The 18,477-nt window shown below is 39.6% G+C and overlaps 1 pseudogene; it reads left to right on the plus strand.

Moving 5' to 3' along the window:
* Window positions 1–14,313: 14,313 nt before the first annotated feature.
* Window positions 14,314–14,975, plus strand: LOC110214731 (large ribosomal subunit protein uL1 pseudogene; annotated as a pseudogene).
* The last annotated feature ends 3,502 nt before the right edge of the window (window positions 14,976–18,477 follow it).

Genomic DNA, 18,477 nt, shown 5'->3' on the forward strand with positions numbered 1-18,477 from the left:
AGGTTCCAGGTATTCTTCGGGTCTTCACTTCTAAAACTATAGCTGATAAGCTTCCACAAGTGTGTTTACCTTTTATCATCTTCCAATACAACCAATTTGTTGTTGTTCAGTCACGTCTGACTCTTCCTGACCCCATTTGGGGTTTTCTTAGCAAAGATACTGGAGTGGTTTGCCATTTCCTTCTGCAGCTCATTTTACAGATGAGAAAACTAAGGTAAACAGAGTTGAGTGATTTGCCCGGGGTCACATAGCTAGTAAGTGTTTGAGGCTGGATTTGAACTCAGGAAGATGAGTCTTCTTTACTTTAAACCTGATACTTTATCCACTGTGACACCTAGCTGACCCAAAACACTTAATTAGCTCAAAGCAAAAGCATTTACTAGAATTGTATCATAAGGATAGTCACTACTGGACATTCTACCCATAAACCTTCACTGTACCTTCTCATGTCATTGAGAAGATAACATACATAAGGAACGCACATGAGCGCTTAGCATAGTGCCTGGAGGTGCTTAATAAATGTTTATTGACTGGCTGTTCTTGTCCACAGCTCAATTCCCAATGGCTGGGACTAACTCTCCTTCAACTGATAAAGCTCCCCTGACCAAGTTCCTTGACTGACTGGACATTTCCCCTGCTTCGTACAGTGTCTCCTACTTGGCAGGGAGGCAAAATACCTCTGCAAAATGGCCGTGGTGAGGGTAGAGTTCAGACAATCAATCAACAAACATCTAATAAGTACATTTTATGTAGCACTGGAGATACAAAGAGAGGCAGAAGTCCCTGCTCCTAAGGGGCTCATAGTCTAATGGGGAGACAAAATGCAAACAACTGCGCACAAACCAGAGAGATACAGGATCAATTGTAGCTAATCAACAGAGGAAGCACACTAGCATTAGGGGAAAAGCTTCTTGTGGAAAGTGAGATTTTAGCTGGGACTTAAAGTAAGCCAGGGAAGCCAGGAAGTGGAGATGAGGGAGAGAGAACATTCCAGGCTTGGGGGGAAACTCAGTGAAAATGCCTCTCCAGGAGATGAAGATCTTGTCCATGGAACTGCATGGTGGCCAATGTGGCTGGAATGAAGAGTATGTGGCAGGGGCAGGAGGCGTGGAAAGAAGGTTCCTAAGGTGTATAACTGGAAAAGTAGGGAAAGGGTCCAAGTTAGGAGGGGCTTTGAATGCTAACTAGAGGGTTTTATATTTGATCCTGGAGATGATAGGGTGCCACTGGAGTTGAGTGAGCATTGGGAGGGGTGACATGGTCAGACCTGTACTTTAGGGAGATCATTTGGACAGCTGAGTAGAAGATGAACTAGAACTGAGGTGGGGAACCTGTGGCCTTGAGGCCACCTGTGGCCCTCTACATCCTTGGGTGTGGGCTTTTGACTGTGTCCAAGTTTTACAGAACAAATCCTTTCATTAAGAGGCCACAGGTTCCCCACCCCTGAACTAGATAGAGTAAGGAGAGTCCCACCAGAAACCCATTGCAATTGTCCAGGCAGGAACTGATGAGACCTGGGCCAGGTGATGACAGCATCAAAGGGGAGAGGGGGAATATGTGAGATGTTACAAAGCTAAAATCAATATGACTTGGCAACATATTGGATGGAACAGAAGGGAGAGAGTGAGAGAGAGAGTAAGGAATTAAAGATAACATCCAGCTTTCAAGGCTGATGGGCTGGGAGAATGGTGGTACCCTTAAAAGTAATATGGAATTTAGGAAGAGGAAAGGCTTTGAGGGAAAAGATTAATTCAGTTTTTAAACTATTGAGCTTAAGATGTTTATAGGATATCAAGTTTGAGGTATCCAAAAAACAGATGGAAATAGAAGCCTGGAGGTGGGCAGAAAATTTGGGCTGGATAAATAGATTTGAGAATCATCAGCATAGAGGTGATCATTTAATCTACAGCAGCTGATAATATCACCAAGTGAACTAGCATAGAAGGAGAAGAGAAGGCCCAGGACAGAGCCTTAAGGGATATCTATGGTTAGGAGGCACAATCTGTATGAAGATCCAGCAAAGGAGATTAAGAAGGAATAGTCAGACGGGTAGGAGGAGACCTAGGATACAGCAGAGTCACAAAAATTAGGAAGAAATGAGTAACAGGAAAAGGGGGTGATTGATAGTGTCTAAGGCTGCAGAGAAGTCAAGGAGAATGATGATTGAGAAAAGGCATTGGATCTGGCCATTAAGAGATCATTAGTAATTTTGGAGGAAGTAGTTTTGGTAGGATAATGTGGTTAGAAGACAGTTTGTAGAGTTAAGAAGAGAATGAAATGAGAGGACAGGGATAGAGAGTTCTGTCTCCTCTTTACCCTGAGTGTCAAGGAACAATTTCGTCTCAAAGGCTGGGTTCTTCTTCCATATTGGGTTCTCTTGTCAATCCACAGATTTATACTCCTTGGAACTGGCTCTTCTTGGAGAGTGTTTTGTTTTTAAAAGAGCCACCAGGGCCTTAGCCAATTTTTTGGTCCATCAATGGCTAATTCTATAGATTCTGACTGAAGAACTTCATACCTAATAAAGGGATCACAAAACAATGTGATATAGTGGATAGGGCATTGGACTTGGAGTTAGGAAGACTTGGGTTCAAATCCATTCCCAGGTACTTATTAGCTGCCTGACCCTTTTGGAGAAAGTCACTTAACCCGTCTAAGCCTCAGTTTCCTCATGTGTGAAATGAAGAGGTTGGGCTTATTAGCTTCTGAGGTCCCTTCTAGCTGTAAACTAATTTTTTTCTTTTTAAAAAATTAATTAATTTTTAGTTTTCAACATTCCCTTCCACAAGATTTTGAGTTCCAAATTTCCTCCTCCCACCCCAAGATGGCATGCATTCTGAATGCCCCTTCCCCCAATATACCCACCACCCCCTTTCTCTTATCCCCTTTCCCTTCTATTTTTTTTTGTTGGGCAGGATAGATTCCTATACCCCATTGCCTATCTTATTTCCCAGTTGCATACAAAAACAATTTTTAACATTCATTTTTAAAACTTTGAGTTCCAAATTGTCTCCCTTCCTCCCTCCCCACCCACCTTCATTGAGATGGCAAGCAATTCTCCTTGACCTAGGAACTCTGGAATTTGGCTATAATATTCCTGGGAGTTTTCCTTTTGGTATCTCTTTCAGGAGGTGATTGGTGGATTCTTTCCATTTCTATTTTGCCCTCTGGTTCTATAATATCAGGACAGTTTTCTTTCATAATTTCTTGAAAGATGATGTCTAGACTCTTTTTTTTATCATGGCTTTCAGATAGTCCAAAAAATTTTAAATTATCTCTCCCGGATCTATTTTCCAGGTCAGTTGTTTTTACAGTGAGATATTTTATATTATCTTCTATTTTTTCATTCTTTTAGTTTTGTTTTACAATTTCTTGTTTCTCATAAAGTCACTAGCTTCCATTTGCTCCATTCTAATTTTTAAGGAAGTATTTTCTTCAGTGAGCTTTTGGACCTTCCTTTCCATCTGGCCAATTCTACTTTTTAAGGCGTTCTTCTCCTCATTGGTTTTTTGGACCTCTTTTGCCATTTGGGTTAGGCTATTTTTAAGGTGTTATTTTCTTCAGTATTTTTTGGGGTCTTCAAGCTGTTGACTTGTTTTTCATTATTTTCTTGCATCACTCTCCTTTCTCTTCCAATTTTTTCCTCTACTTCTCTTACTTGCTTTTCAAAATCCTTTTTGAGCTCTTCCATGGCCTGAGACCAATTCATATTTTTCTTGGAGGCTTTGGATATAGGAGCTTTGATTTTGTTGTCTTCTTCTGGTTGTATGTTCTAATCTTCTTTGTCACCAAAGTAAGATTCCATTGTCTGAGGGGGGTTTTTTTATGCTGTTTGCTCATGTTCCCAGCCAATTACTTGATTTTTAAACTCTTTGTTAAGGTAGGCTCTGCTTCCAGTGTGGAGGGTGTATTGTCCCAAGCTTCAGGGGTTTTGTGCAGCTGTTTTCAGAGATACTTCTAGGGACCTGTAAATTTTCAGTTCTTTCAAGGTGGTATGATGAAAGGAGAGATGTTTACTCCTTTCCTGGCCTGTGCTGTGATCTGTGAGTGACCACAAGCACTCTTTTCTGCCTCGGATCTGTAAGGAAGTTTCCCTCTTCACTGCCACCACCAGCTTTGCCATGCTAGTGCTCTTCCTTGCCTCAGGACTGCCACCCAGGAATGTGACCCAGATCCAGGCACAGGCAAAGCAAGAGAATCCTTCCTCAGCACCAGCAAAGTGATCCCTGCAGTCCTCCTCTGATCAGCCACTCGATCCCCCTACTGTCTGTGGGCTAAAAGCTCAAAAAGCAGCCAGCCGTGGCCACTGCCCTGAAGCTGCACTAGGACTGGGGCTGGACTATGTTCCTCTCTCACCCAGGTCTGACAGACCTTTCCTACTGATCTTCTAAGTTGTCTTTGGCATTTTTGTTGAGAAGTCTGGAAACTGCCACAGCTACTAATGATGTAGTCCCCTGAGGCCTGCTCCAGGTTTCCTGAGGCCCTGTCTTTGCCTGCTCTGCCCATGCTGAATTGTGCTCCTCTCCCGGTCTGGTGCAAAGGACCTTTCCCATCAACCATCCAGATTGTCTTGGGCTGGAAATTTGTTTCACTCTGTCTTTTTGTGGGTTCTTCTGCTCTAGAATTCATTTAGAGTCATTTTTTATAGGTATTTGGAGGGGTTTCGGGGAGAGCTCAAGCAAGTCACTGCTTTTATTCCACCATCTTGGCTCCACCCCACCCCCCCAGCCATAAATTTATGATCTTACGAAAGTGCTAAGTTCTTTCTACTTCCTCTAAGACCTTAAAATCTTATTTCTGTAAGCTGTTCCTTACCATCTGTAATTTCATCAACTTGATTGGGAGAAAATAATTAATCAGGGGTCTTCTGATCAATTATCCCCTCTCCAAGTACAAATATGCATGCAAAATACAATTCAGTTCAACAAACACTATGTTTCTATGTTCCAGGCACTGGAAATACAAAGACAAAAATGAAAAAAAAATCCCTGCTCCCAAAAAGTTTTTATTTTGGAGGGAAAGGCAACATGTACATATATTCACATAGAGAAACAGAGTACGCCCAATTCAGCCTAACTGCTTTGTAACTCACGGTTGATGCTTCTCTGATTATAGTGACAATGAACTGGGAGTGAGAAGACCTGGCTTTGCCTCTTGATGTTGCCATTAAATAGTTGTGTAATGTGAAAGCTAAGTGTCCTCCTGGGACCTCAGTTTCTTCCAATGAGGGTGGTAGAACTAAATGATCTTTAAGGATCCTTCCAGTTCTAAAAATTATTGAATTCATGATTCTAATAGCATCATTTTCCAACACAATGCTTCAACAAAGAGGCATCAGAAATAGGTTAATTTCCCACAGACCTTGAGGGTTGGAGCCCTCTTTAAAATCTGTACTTCATATTTAACTAAACCCCTAAAATAGGTGAAGCTAACCACGTTTCACCTGAAAGTGACTTCTGCCCTAACTGATGGAGTCGGTGCTTTGTGAAGATTATTACTCCTTGGTAAAAAGCAAGGTGCCAACACCTAATTTACAAAGCAAGAGCATGTCTTTAATTATCCAGTGCCAATGGGTCCTTCCTTGTTGGTGATGGAAGGGTGGCTTCTCGGCTCTAGTAGAGTATATATATTATGGTTCACTGGGGCGAGAAAATGGGAAGACTTTTAATCACTACATGTGGGGGAACAGGGATGGCGCAGGGCAGATTAATAGAGCATGTTTGAGAAATATCTTTAGTTTATTACAACAGAAGTTAAGATCTGTCAGCTACCTGAGCACTTTATGGGTAGGGTGCTAGAACCATGCTCTATATTTTTAAGGCAAACCATAAATTCTTTTGTTCAGATAATAATGCTCCTTTTCATCATAAACTTTGTAGGAATAAAATTTCTGAGGTTTCTTAACTTATCCTCTCATCAGATGTATTGCCAGGTTGGCTAAAGAGGTGGTACCTCTGGACCTACATATGGAAACCATTTGAAAACCTTTCATTCTTACCATGCAGTTAAGATGATGGTTTATTTAGATACTCAGAACACAAGTTAAATGACAATTAAGGGAAAATATTCACCTTGTTTCAAGATCTTATTGCACCCTTAATTTTATTTATTTGTCCAGCTAGCAAGCTAGCTCAGAGAGATTCCATGATTTTAAGCAGAGGTGGACACATTTTTGGTGGTTTTGAACCTGAAAAGAGATAAGCTTCATTTGGCAATAACTTGCCGAAAACAAGATTTTGAGGGTGACCTGAAAGCCTTCATTCATTGCCTACGTAGTGAACATTAATCTGGGGTTGGGGGTAAATTCTCCATGATCTCTATAAGGAAGAAACAGGCAGAACCAACTTTCCAAAAGTCCTGGAAAAAGAGACAAGCCCTCTTTGAGCTTTGGAATACACAAGTATGTTGAAGCCTCTGAAGTGGGATGGTAAATTTATCACTGTAACTATGAAAGAGGTTATCTCTGTTTCTGGCCTAGCCTATATCTACTGGTGGTGGGGATGCCAGAGCAAAGCCATATGGTCAAGGAATCTGCTCAAGATAAGTAGGAATACTTTTGAATCACTAGAGGAAGGAAGGAGGGTCACTGAATGGAACTGGTAAAATATGAAATGGCCACAAGTGGTACCAGAGATCTCACGGTCATCAAAAATCTCAGAGTTGGAGGAAACCTTCCAAGAATTTACCTCTGAGTTCTTCTAGTGAAACTCTCACCTAAATCATGAATCTCTTCTACCATCTCCCTGATAAGTAGTCACCCAGTTCCATCAAAAGGCATTTCATAATTACACAAGGCAATTAATTCCACCTTTTTAAAGACTACTGAACACGGAGTCATAAGACCTGAGTTCAAACTCTGGCTCTGCTACTTACTGTGACTTTAGGCAAACCATTTAACTTCTCTGGTCTTTAACAACAACAACAATAATGATAATAATAATAATAACAATAGCTAGCATTTATATAGTGCCTACTATATGTGCCAGGCACTGTACTGAGTGCTTTACAAATATTATCTTATATAATAGCCACAATTACCCCAGGAGGCAGTTGCTATTTTTATCCCCATTTTATAATTGAGGAAACTGATAGCAGAGGTCAAGTGACTTGCCCAAGATCACACATCTAATAAGTGTCTAAGGCCTGACTCCAGGTCCAGAACTCTGTCCACTGTGCTATTGGACCAAATGACATCCAAGTTCATTTCTGGTTCTAAATCTATGAAGTTCCCCTTTCTATTAAGCCAAAGTCAGCTCCCTTGGATTTTCCAGACATCAGTCCCAGTTTGCCCTCAGGATCAGGCAGCATGTGCAATCCTTTTATTTGATAGCCCTTCAAAACCACTAGGCAGATGCCATGGCCTGCACAAACAAGGTACTGGTATCCCTTCCACCCTGGGGGGAGAGGTTAGGGGCATGGCGCCCCCATGATCTGGAAAATCCGCATGAAGTTTTTTGGCCCTCCCTTCATATCAGAGAAGACAGCTGATCTTTTTCTTTGGAGTGTTTACAGTACTTTATTGTAAAATTTGGGTTAAGGGGCAGGTAGGTGGCCCAGGGGATGGAGCACTGGACTCTGAAGGTCAGGAGGATCTGAGTTCAAATCGGGCCTCAGACCAAACACTTGATACTTACTAGCTGTGTGACCCTGGGCAAGTCATTTAACCCCAATTGCCTAAAAAAAAAAATTTTTTTAAATTAAAAAAATATAAAAATTCCGGTTAAGTATTTGGTCAATGTTAAATAAAAATGCTATACATATATTTTATGTATTTCTGAGTTTCTAAACTTTTTCTATGTCATCTGCTGGCCTTTGCATGTCATCTGCAGCTTCCACAAAACTCCCCCCAAATTTGCATTTAATTTCTTATGCCAATCAGCAATATATCGAAACCATGATGGGAAAAATCATAATGTGAAAGAGGTAACTATACATCCTACTTTATTCATGAAAGTCATCCAGAACTATAACTAAAAACATTTTTCTCCTGGGGAAAGCACCACAAACAGTGTCCAGGCCAAGTCCACAAAATGGGCCATCAGGTCTGGGGGATTGGGGGGGGGTGTAGGGGGGAGTGAGGTTAGGGATGCCAAGATAGGTAGGATGGGACAAGGACCATAGGACATAGATGCAAGGCTGGCACTGTAGGTGGAAGTGAGGTAGCTTCTATAGCTTCTGTTTTAATTAATTACTCATCACTTGGTCACTAAACAGTATTTTTTCCAAGATTGCTAAAGGACTGCAAAAACTTCAAACATATTTCAAATCTAGCATCCAGGGGCAAAGCCCAGTTGCCTCCACAATACATATGGCACTGATCATATCCAAAATTGAAGACAATTATTCCATCCCCCAAATAAGCTATTATTTCTTCTGAGCAGAGTAGGAAGAAGAATTGCACCCTTCGTTTGGATGGATCTTTGTCATGCTCGGATGCCCTGAAAGTGAAAACGACAGCCTGGGTTTCTTATTCTCACATATCCTGACATACATTTCTGTGTTTCTCAGCTACTTCTCTGCTTTCTCTCTACCCTCAGATGAACGTGGAGTGAGTCCAATCTGTCAAATACTGAATCTGAAATGTGGTTCCAAGAGCGTGCATCTGGCTTTTTGTATCCAAGGCAGTGCCTCATTTCATGCTCCGTAATGTACTTGTCATATCAAAGCATACTTGGACGCCTGTTTACTTTAAATGTTATCACATTTTCTTGAATCGTTGAGTGTGTTAGTCTCACTTGGTTGGAAATAAAGTTTGCAAAGCTAGTTAAATGTCAAAAATAAACTCTGTGTTTCTCCAAACAGAGCATCCTTTCCCTTCCCTGTACATCTTCTTGCAATCAGATTGGATGCAGGAATTTTATTTGATTCCTCTCACTTCTCTCCTGCATGAATTCTCTTCAGATGGGCTTGCATCTAGAACCTTCACTCTAGAACTTTTGGAGGTCTTGGTAAGATCATCAGTCTTCAAATGAGCAGGAGGTGTTTAGAAATGTGTTTACCAATCCTCAAAATGTTTAATAGTTTGGCTAAATGGAATTGTTATTACTTTTCCTACTCTCTTGGAAAAAACCAAGAAAGCCTGGGCTCACAAGCTTTTGCTGAGTATGACAAGGTACTTTTCAACAGTCTGCATCAAAGGACACTGTTCTACTAACTTTACTGATAGAATATGAGTGAGTGAAAACAATGCCTTTTGACATATATATATATGTGCACACATACATACACATATGTATCTATGCATACACAACACTCATATGTATACACACATACGTTCATGAGTATATGTGCAGATATACACGTAAGTGCATATATAAATGTATTTGTATGTATTTGTGTGTGTGCACACATATACCCATACACATGCACATTTCTTTATTTCCTTAAGACCAGACTAAGACATGAAGAAAAATGGGAAGAAGTCCTGGAATTGGGGTCACTTCAAATCCTGGGTCTGCTATTTGTTTCCTATGTGATCTTGGCAAGTAACCCCAGACCTCAGTTTCTTCATCTTGAAAATAAGGAGGTTAGATCTCATGGGATTATGGTATTTTAAGGAGTTTGAGAACTTGGATTGGGAAAACAAAAGCAAACCTTTGTTTTCACAAACCTTTGGTTTCCTATGTATTTTATTTTATTTTGCACTAAAGTGGTAATACATTTTAAGACATTATTTCGAGTATTCTGTAGGCTTCACCAGGCTGCCTGGAAGCCCATGACACAAAAAAAGGTTAAGAACCCCGAGGCTAGATGATTATTTTTAAGGATTTTCTTGCAGTTGCAAATCTAGCATCCTGTTATTTTGTGTTCTTTATATTACAGGAAAGAGTATAGTTTTTATTCTGCAAGAATGCAAATCTACATAACATATCTATCTCAGATACAAATTTGGGTTAATTTCCAGAGGATAAAATAGCAACACATTTATTAGTGTACCTACTATATGCAAAGCCCTAGGTAAAAAGAGAGATACAATAAAACAACTCGATGCCTCTAGTATAGCTGTGTCAGAAATTAGAATCCTATTATATTTACATGACTATCAAAATAGGGTAAATTTAGCTTAAATAGATTTTAATAAATTATTGAGATTAGGCTTCCACAAAATTCACAATACATATTCACAAAAATATGGCCCAGTGCTTCCTTTTCCATTAAGATTGTTATCTTCCCACCAGTGTGTGTGACCCAAAGGAAACAGACATACATTTTTGTTTGGAATATTACACTGACTCAGTAATTTTATACAGTGTGGTATAGTGGCGAGAGAGCTGGGCTGGACATAGGAAGATCTGGTTTAAAGTCTCATCTCTTTCCCATAGCTGCTGGGTGACCCTGAGCAAGCCACTTAGCCTCTCAGTGCTCCAGGCAAATTCGTAGGTCATTTCAAGCTCTTGACTTGCACAATCCCTCAACACGGTTTCTACTTTCTGTCTCTCCAGATTTCTCATGGGATTTTCCTCTCTAGCATGACCTTCCACCTCTACCTTTTTTTATAAGGTTTTTTCTTTCCAGATAAAATTTGATGTTTTCTCCACTAGGGTTCTCATCCTCATTTCCTTCAGAAATAATATTTTTCTGGTTTAAAAACTTTAAATTCTCCCTTTTGATTTGTATTTTATTATTTTATGTATATAAATACATATGTTTGTGTGTGTATGTGTGTGTTTCAGTTGTTTTTCAGTCGTGTCCAACTCTTTGTGACCTTATTTAGGGTTTTCTTGACAGAGATACTGGAGTGGTTTACCATTTCCTTTTCTAGCTCACTTTACAGATGAGCAAACTGAGGCACACAGGGTTAAGTGACTTGCCCAAGGTCACATAGCTAGTAAGTGTCTGAGGCCAGATTTGAACTCAGGAAGATGAGTCTTCCTGAGTCCAGGGCTGGTACTCCATTCACTGTATTACCTAGCTGCCCTGAATGTGTGTGTGGGGTGTGTGTGTGTGTGTGTGTGTGTGTGTGTGTGTGTGTGTGTGTGTGCATGCGTGCATGTGTGTTTGTGTGTGTGTGTATTCCTGTCCTCATCTATTTAATTCTGGTCTACATTTTAGTGTTTATTTTTCCCTTTACGATCCCCACTTCTGACCAACCCAGATGTACCTTAGGACGCCAAATGCACTATGTATTGTGTTGTTTGAAGCGGTATTGACTGCAGTTAATTAACACTGATTAAAGTGAGCTACTACAGCATTATTGCTTAATTGCATGTGGCATTATTGACTTCACTAATACCACCTGTCCATATATTACCATTAGTATATGTATGTAGCTCGTCTTTGTAGGATATTATTTCCAGAACTTAGCATGGTGCCTGGCACATAGTAGGTGCTTAATAAATGTTTGTTGATTGATTGATGTTAGGTTTGCATTGATACTATGTATTTATTGCTGGTTGGCATTTACCTCTCTGACTACTTTTATTACTTCATGAAAGCATATGTGTACAAGCTTTAATTTGCACAATTGATATGCTGAATACAATTTTAACTTGGATTTGATCAGAATAGAGACCAAAACTTTAGAAAAGTAGTGTGATATAATGGATATAGAAATCTGAAGAAGATTTTTAGTTTTGGAAGTGAAGCAAGGATGGCCATTATCACTACTACTATTCAATATTGTTCTAGATCTAGCTATGACAATAAGACAAGAAAAAGAAATTGAAGGAATTAGAATAGGCAATGAAGAAAGAAAACTATCAGTCTTTGCAGATGACATGATGATATTATAATCAGAGAATCCTAAAGGCTCAACCAAAAACTTGTTGAAATAATTAACAACTTCAGCAAAGTTGTAGGATATAAAATAAACCCACATAAATCATCAATATTTCTATATATCACCAACAAAATCCAGCAGGAAGAGATAGAAAGATAAATTCCATTTAAAATAACTGCAGACAATATAAACTACTTGGGAATCTATCTGCCAAGATAAACCTAGGAATTATATGAACACATTTACAAAACACTTTTTACACAAGTAAAATCAGATCTAAACAATTGGAATAATATTCATTGCTTATGGGTAGGCTGAGCCAATATAACAAAAATGTCAGTTCTATCTAAATTAACTTATTTAGTGCCATGCCAATCAAATTACAAAAAGAAAACCCTGTTTTATAGAGCTAGAAAAAATAACAACAAAATTAATCTGGAAGAACAAAAGGTTAAGAATATCAAGGAAATCAATAAAAAGAATGAGAAGAAAGGTGGCTTTGCAATACCGTAACTCAAACTGTATTACAAAGTAGTAACCATCAAAAACAATTTGGTACTGGCTTAGTAGAGCAGTGGATCGGTGGAACAGATAAGGTACACAATACACAGTAGTAAATGACCATAGTAGCCCAGTGTTTGACAAACCCAAATATCCAAGATTTTGGGACAAGAAATCACTATTTGACAAAAACTAATGGGGAAACTGGAAAACAGTTTGGCAGAAAATTGGTATAGAACAACATCTCACGCTGTCTACCAAGATAAAGTTAAAATTGGTACATGATTTAGACATAAAGGGTGATATAAGCAAATCAGAGGAGCATGGATAGTCATAGGTGGATTATCATTGTGCCTTAGAACTCAGATTGCATTATCTTTCCCTACCCCTTTATTGTTGTTGGGTTTTTTTAATTGTTCTCAGGGAGTATGCATTGTAAATTTGTTTATCTGCTCTTTTAAACCAAAATTTATCAATTAAAAAATAAAATAAAAAGACTTTCATGGTACAGTCAAAGGTCAAGGGTAAAGGGCCCAGCCACTAAGCAGCACAGCCATTGCAAGTAGTGGTAATGAACTATTTAACTGAGTCATACAGTGGAAAATGTGTTTAAAGTCAGAAGACCTGGGCTGGAATCCCAGCTCTTCTGCATACTGCCAGTATGACCTTTGGCAAGTGACCTAGCCATCCGAGGCCTCGGTTTCCTCATCTGTAAAATAAGAGAGTTAGACTTGATTCACTCCAAATTTCCTTCCCATTCTAGATCTAAGATTTTATGGTCTGCCCCACATCCAGAACATGAGATTATCAGGTGAGCAGGAAGGCCCTGCTCCTTCTCAGCACCAAAACGAAAGAGCAAACATTTCCATTTTCAACCTTTCTCAGGAAGATAGTGTTCTGGGATGCAGGTGGAGGAAGTGGAAGGTAAAATGTCTCAGCCAGCTGCCCTGTTGCCTCTCATTTGTACGTTAGGATGGTTTTTTCCAAAGCATGTGATATTTTACCTGTCAGATTTATGGATAAGAGAAGAATTTATGACCAAACGAGAGATAGAGAGCATTATAGGATATAAAATGGATAATTTTGATAACATAAAATTAAAAAATTTTTGCACCATTGGTGGAATTGTGAACTGATCCAACTATTCTGGAGAACAATGTGGAACTATGTCCAAAGGGCTACAAAACTGTGCATAACATTGACCCAGCAATGCCACTACTAGTTTATATCCCAAAGAGTTCAAAGACTTGACCACCAAGGTGACCAACCAATCAATGTGGTGGAAGATGAGTCCCATCTTACCCTTCTAACAATGTCCAATCATGAGCCTTTTCTTCAATACAGCCACCCCTACTCTTGTCCAATGTTCCCTTTTTATGCTTACTCCCTCCATTGTACAAACTACCATCTAGCCCAGGGGTGGGGAACCTGCAGCCTCAAGGCCACAGGTGGCCCTCTAGGTCATCAAGTGCGGCCCTTTGACTGAATCCAAACTTCACAGAACAAATCCCCTTAATAAAAGGATTTGCTCAGTAAAACTTGGACTCAATCGAAAAGGCCACACCCAAGAACCTAGAAGGCCACATGTGGCCTCAAGGCTTTAGGTTCCCCACCCCTGATCTAGCCCCTTCCTAGTTGGGTGTTGGCCCCAAAGGAGGTTATGACCTAACCACTACCTCAACACCTACAATAATAGCTGTGTAGGTGCCAATGGGAAAATTCTACCCACTCCCAGAATATTTGTTCTCTTCAACCCTGTAACACCTTTTTTAAAAAAATCATATTTATTTTATACCCCATAATATCTTATGGCTACAACAGATGCCCCCTAGAGTTAACTCTTTGGGGAAATGACCAGTTACCAAGTTATCCCCCTCCTTTTTTTTTATTTTGAGTGGAACTGAAGGAATCTCACAGGATATAGGTATAACTGGTATAGTTGGTATGTATAATTCCAAATAGCTTTGTAGAATGGTTGTACCCACTCACAAGTCAACTAAACTATATAAAACACTGATTCAAATTACAAGAATAAGAGCATTCCTTTTTTTCCTGGCTTGAGCAGCAAAGTTTCTCGTGACACACTCTATGAAGCTGTGCGGGAGGTCCTGCATGGAACCCAGCGCAAACACAGAAAGTTTTTGGAAACTGTGAAGCTGAAGATCAGTCTGAAGAACTATGATCCCCAAAAGGACAAATGTTTCTCTGGCACTGTCAGGCTTAAATCCACACCTGGACCTAAATTTTCTGTGTGTTTCCTGGGAGACCAGCAGCACTGTGATGAAGCCAAGGCTGTAGAAATCCCCCACATGGATATCGAGGCCCTGAAGAAGTTGAATAAGAACAAAAAATTGGTCAAGAAGCTGGCTAAAAAGTATGATGACTTTTTGGCCTCTGAGTCCTTGATCAAGCAAATCCCTCGAATCCTGAGCCCTGGTCTGAACAAAGCCAGCAAGTTTCCATCTCTGATCACCCACAATGAGAATATGGTGGCAAAGGTTGATGAGGTTAAATCTACCATCAAGTTCCAGATGAAGAAGGTGCTGTGTCTGGCGGTGGCTGTTGGCCATGTGAAGATGACAGATGACGAGCTTGTCTACAATATCCATTTGGCTGTCAATTTCCTGGTTTCTCTGCTGAAGAAAAACTGGCAAAATGTGGGGCATTGTATATCAAGAGCACCATGGGCAAGCCCCAGCGGTTGTATTAAATCAACATGGTGTTAATAAAATGGCGGATGCTGCTAAAAAAAAAAGAATAAAAGCATTCCGCTACTGAGAAATGGTTTAAGGATGTGAACAAACAAGTCTCAAGAGAAAAAACCAAGAGTATATTTAGCCATTTGGGAAAAAATAATCCAAATTACTAATAATTAAAGAAATACAAATTAATGCAATTCTGAGGTTTCACCTCACACCCATCAGATTGGCAAAGATAACAAAAAAGGAAAATGATTACTGTTGGAGGGGCTGTGGGAAACAAAATCTTTGAAAAGGAGATAAGTGGTACCCCATGCTTTGGGAAATAATCCCTAAAATCACACATGTTCACAGCACTGACATCTAAATGCAAACATTAACAGCTGTAAGTAGCTGGTGGCCCTAATCAGTGGCCTCTGCACATAGCAAGGTTGCTTGAAAGTACACAACTCTTAATCCTGGCAGGTCCCTCCTGCCTTTATTCGTGCATATCATCTCCTTAGATCTCAATTTCCCTTAAAGAATAGACATTTGCTCCCTCTTATTCATTTGACTTTGGGATTCTGTTGACTTCTTTTCTCCCTCTCATTCTTTCCATTTCTGACTGTCTTTGTTGGTTTGTTGCTACAAAATACCTGTGTGACCTTGGGCAAGTCACTTAACGTTTATTTCCTCATCTTTAAGGAGAAGAAAAGGATGGATTGGACTTTTAAAATGCCTTCTACAGCTCTTATAGCTTTGTTTGTTCTGTTGACCTCTTTTCTCGATCACCTGACTTCTTTCTCTCTCCCTAATTCCTCAAAAGAACAACCTTTCTTTTTTCTTGCTTTTGCCCTTCCAGTCAGCGTTTGTATACTTTCATATGTGTGTGTGTGTGTGTGTGTGTGTGTGTGTGTGTATATATACACACACATATATACACATATATGTATGTATGTGTGTGTATATGTATATGATACAATGTATGAATATATGTGTATATACATATATACCTTTACAATGATATGCCCCCAAACACAATAGCTTCTATAGCCTATGAGGATATTGACAGATGGTTGCCATGTCCCATAAGTAGCAAGTTTATACTTACAAACTCAACGTTCCTGCCTAGGAGACTATTACCACAAAAACCTTGCTGTCTACCCAAAATTAAACTTACCTTTATCACATGGTATACATGTTCAGAAATGTTTATAAAAATTAATTATATCTGTATTTAATTCTACATTTTTGCTTAATCATTCATATATCCTTAACATTTTTATTGATATGTTATATTTTTGCATTATCTTCATCTCCAGATATTCCTCTCATTCAACCTGAGGAGCTAGTTCTTATAATAAAGAATAAAAATTAAAGAAAAATAAAAACATTTCAGCAAAATTAACCAAAATATCAATTGAGTCTGACAGTTTATGCAGTATTATACATATATAGTCCCTCACCTCTTCAAAGGAGGAAAGAAGATGCATTTTCTTTGGGACTAATCTTGATCATTATACAATATTCAGTTTTGGTTTGTTGTTTTTTTTTTTTCCTTTAGCAACAATGAGGGTTAAGTGACTTGCCCAGCCAAGGTCACACAGCTAGATTTGATTCAGGTCCTCCTAACTCCTAGGCTGGTGCTCTACCCACTGCACCACCTCACTGCCCCTCACAGCTTTTAGTTTTGCTTGTTCTTCCCATTTATATCATAGTCATTTTGTGTATTATTATGCTTATTCTGCTAGTTGTACTTTGCAACATTTCATATAAACCTTCCGATGCTCTTCTTTATTCTTCCTAAGCATTATTTCTTATAGTACAGTCATCAAAACCTTAATGATTCCTATTTGCTACTGCTGTGTTGTGTATCTTCAATTATAACTACCCAGGGGCTGAGGAAGTGTTGATCAGAATTCCTCCACATATGCCATATGTAATCATAACTGACTTTGAAAAAGATATAATTCCGGGGCAGCTAGGTGGTGCAGCGGATAGAGCACCAGTCCTGGGTTCAGGAGGACCTGAGTTCAAACCTGGCCTCAGACACATAACATTTACTAGCTGTGTGACCCTGGGCAAGTCACTTAACCCCATTGCCTAGCCAAACTTTAAAAAATAAATAAATAAAAAGATATAATTCCTCTGGGAATAGCCAGGTTGTAGCAGTAAAATCCCCATTATGAATGTCTCTTTCATCCTGATTCCCTGCCTTCCTCCAACCCCCCCTTCCTCCCTCCCCAAATCTCTGAGGCTGGTTGACCCTCAAGCAGAGTAGCTTTCTGGTCCTCCATTGACTCATCGGCAAAATCAATGTATGGCTTGGATGATCTTTGCTTATCCTTCTATTTCTAATTCTACCTTTCTACCTCTTCATCTCTAGTTCTAATCAAATTGTTGAGGGAAAGCAACCCATTGCTAGAAGTGTGGAGCTCTGAGGCTTCCTAGGGATTTCCGCAAACTTATTCCCTGAGATGGTCAGGCCGCCTGGTCTTCTGAGATAAAAGCTCTACATGCTGACAAGCTCTCTCCTCCCCCAGTAGCACAGTGGTGACCATTTCCAACCTCCCAACTCTCCTGGGTCACGGCCGACTTCCTGATGTACTGTCTCTTGCAGCAGTTTTCACTTTTTGTCCCCCAAATTTTTCATGTGATCTTTGCTCTGTAGCATGACCTTCCGCCTCAATTCATTTTCCTGAATCTGGCTGGGCATTGCTGCCAATGGCCAAACACAAAGACTAGCTCTTCATTCTCCTCTTCCTGACCTCTCTTAGCTCGAACATACAGAGGATTTATATTTTTGTTCAATCCTGGCTGTATTCTTTAGTTTGGGTAGACTTCCTAATAGAAAAAAAGTCCTTTGCTGCAAGTATGTGATTTTCTTGTTCTTCATAAGCTTTCAGCATATTTTGATGCAGTTAGATGTAACTAAACCACAATTAAATCCTTAATGGAGCAGAGAGCTGGGGTGGAGGAAGAATAAGTGAGAGAAGTCAATATTGAAAACCAAATACCAAGCGTTGATGTTTCTAAAACAATAAAGAATCCTACTATTACTTCCTAAAGGTGTGCAGCTGCTCAGATTTCATGGTTGCAGTTTTCAAAATTAAATATGTTGGTTAGCATAAAACATTAGATGTAGGTTTAAGCTAAATTTCCTGGAGACATTTTGGCTTTTGTTCTCAAGCCAGGAGGAAAATCTGTAACTGTCCCACTGGTAGTAGCCTATTGTACCAAGCCCAGGGTATCAGACTTATCTGTACTCATGAACACTGAATCATTCTGATGGCCCTATAGTAAGCTAAGATGCCCCTGTCTACAGCAGCTTTTCAACTCCTGGATTCCTGAAGCAATATTGAAGAGCTAATTGTAAAAAAGTTATTAAAGATTTTAATGTGAATGTTGGCAGACTTTCAAGAATATTTTACCAAAACCTCATTAAAACTATTATATTCATATCAATGGATTGCCTTACCATAGTTTTCAAAGTGGCCAGAAAAGTTCCATTCCCCTCAATATAGGAGAAAAAACATCAGATTGGATGTTGGGGACAGAGGTTCAAATCCTGGATTCTTC

This window comes from Phascolarctos cinereus, unplaced genomic scaffold (assembly GCF_003287225.1).
Source record: "Phascolarctos cinereus isolate Bilbo 61053 unplaced genomic scaffold, phaCin_HiC Scaffold_4;HRSCAF=312, whole genome shotgun sequence".
In the NCBI taxonomy this organism is placed as follows: Eukaryota; Metazoa; Chordata; class Mammalia; order Diprotodontia; family Phascolarctidae; genus Phascolarctos; species Phascolarctos cinereus.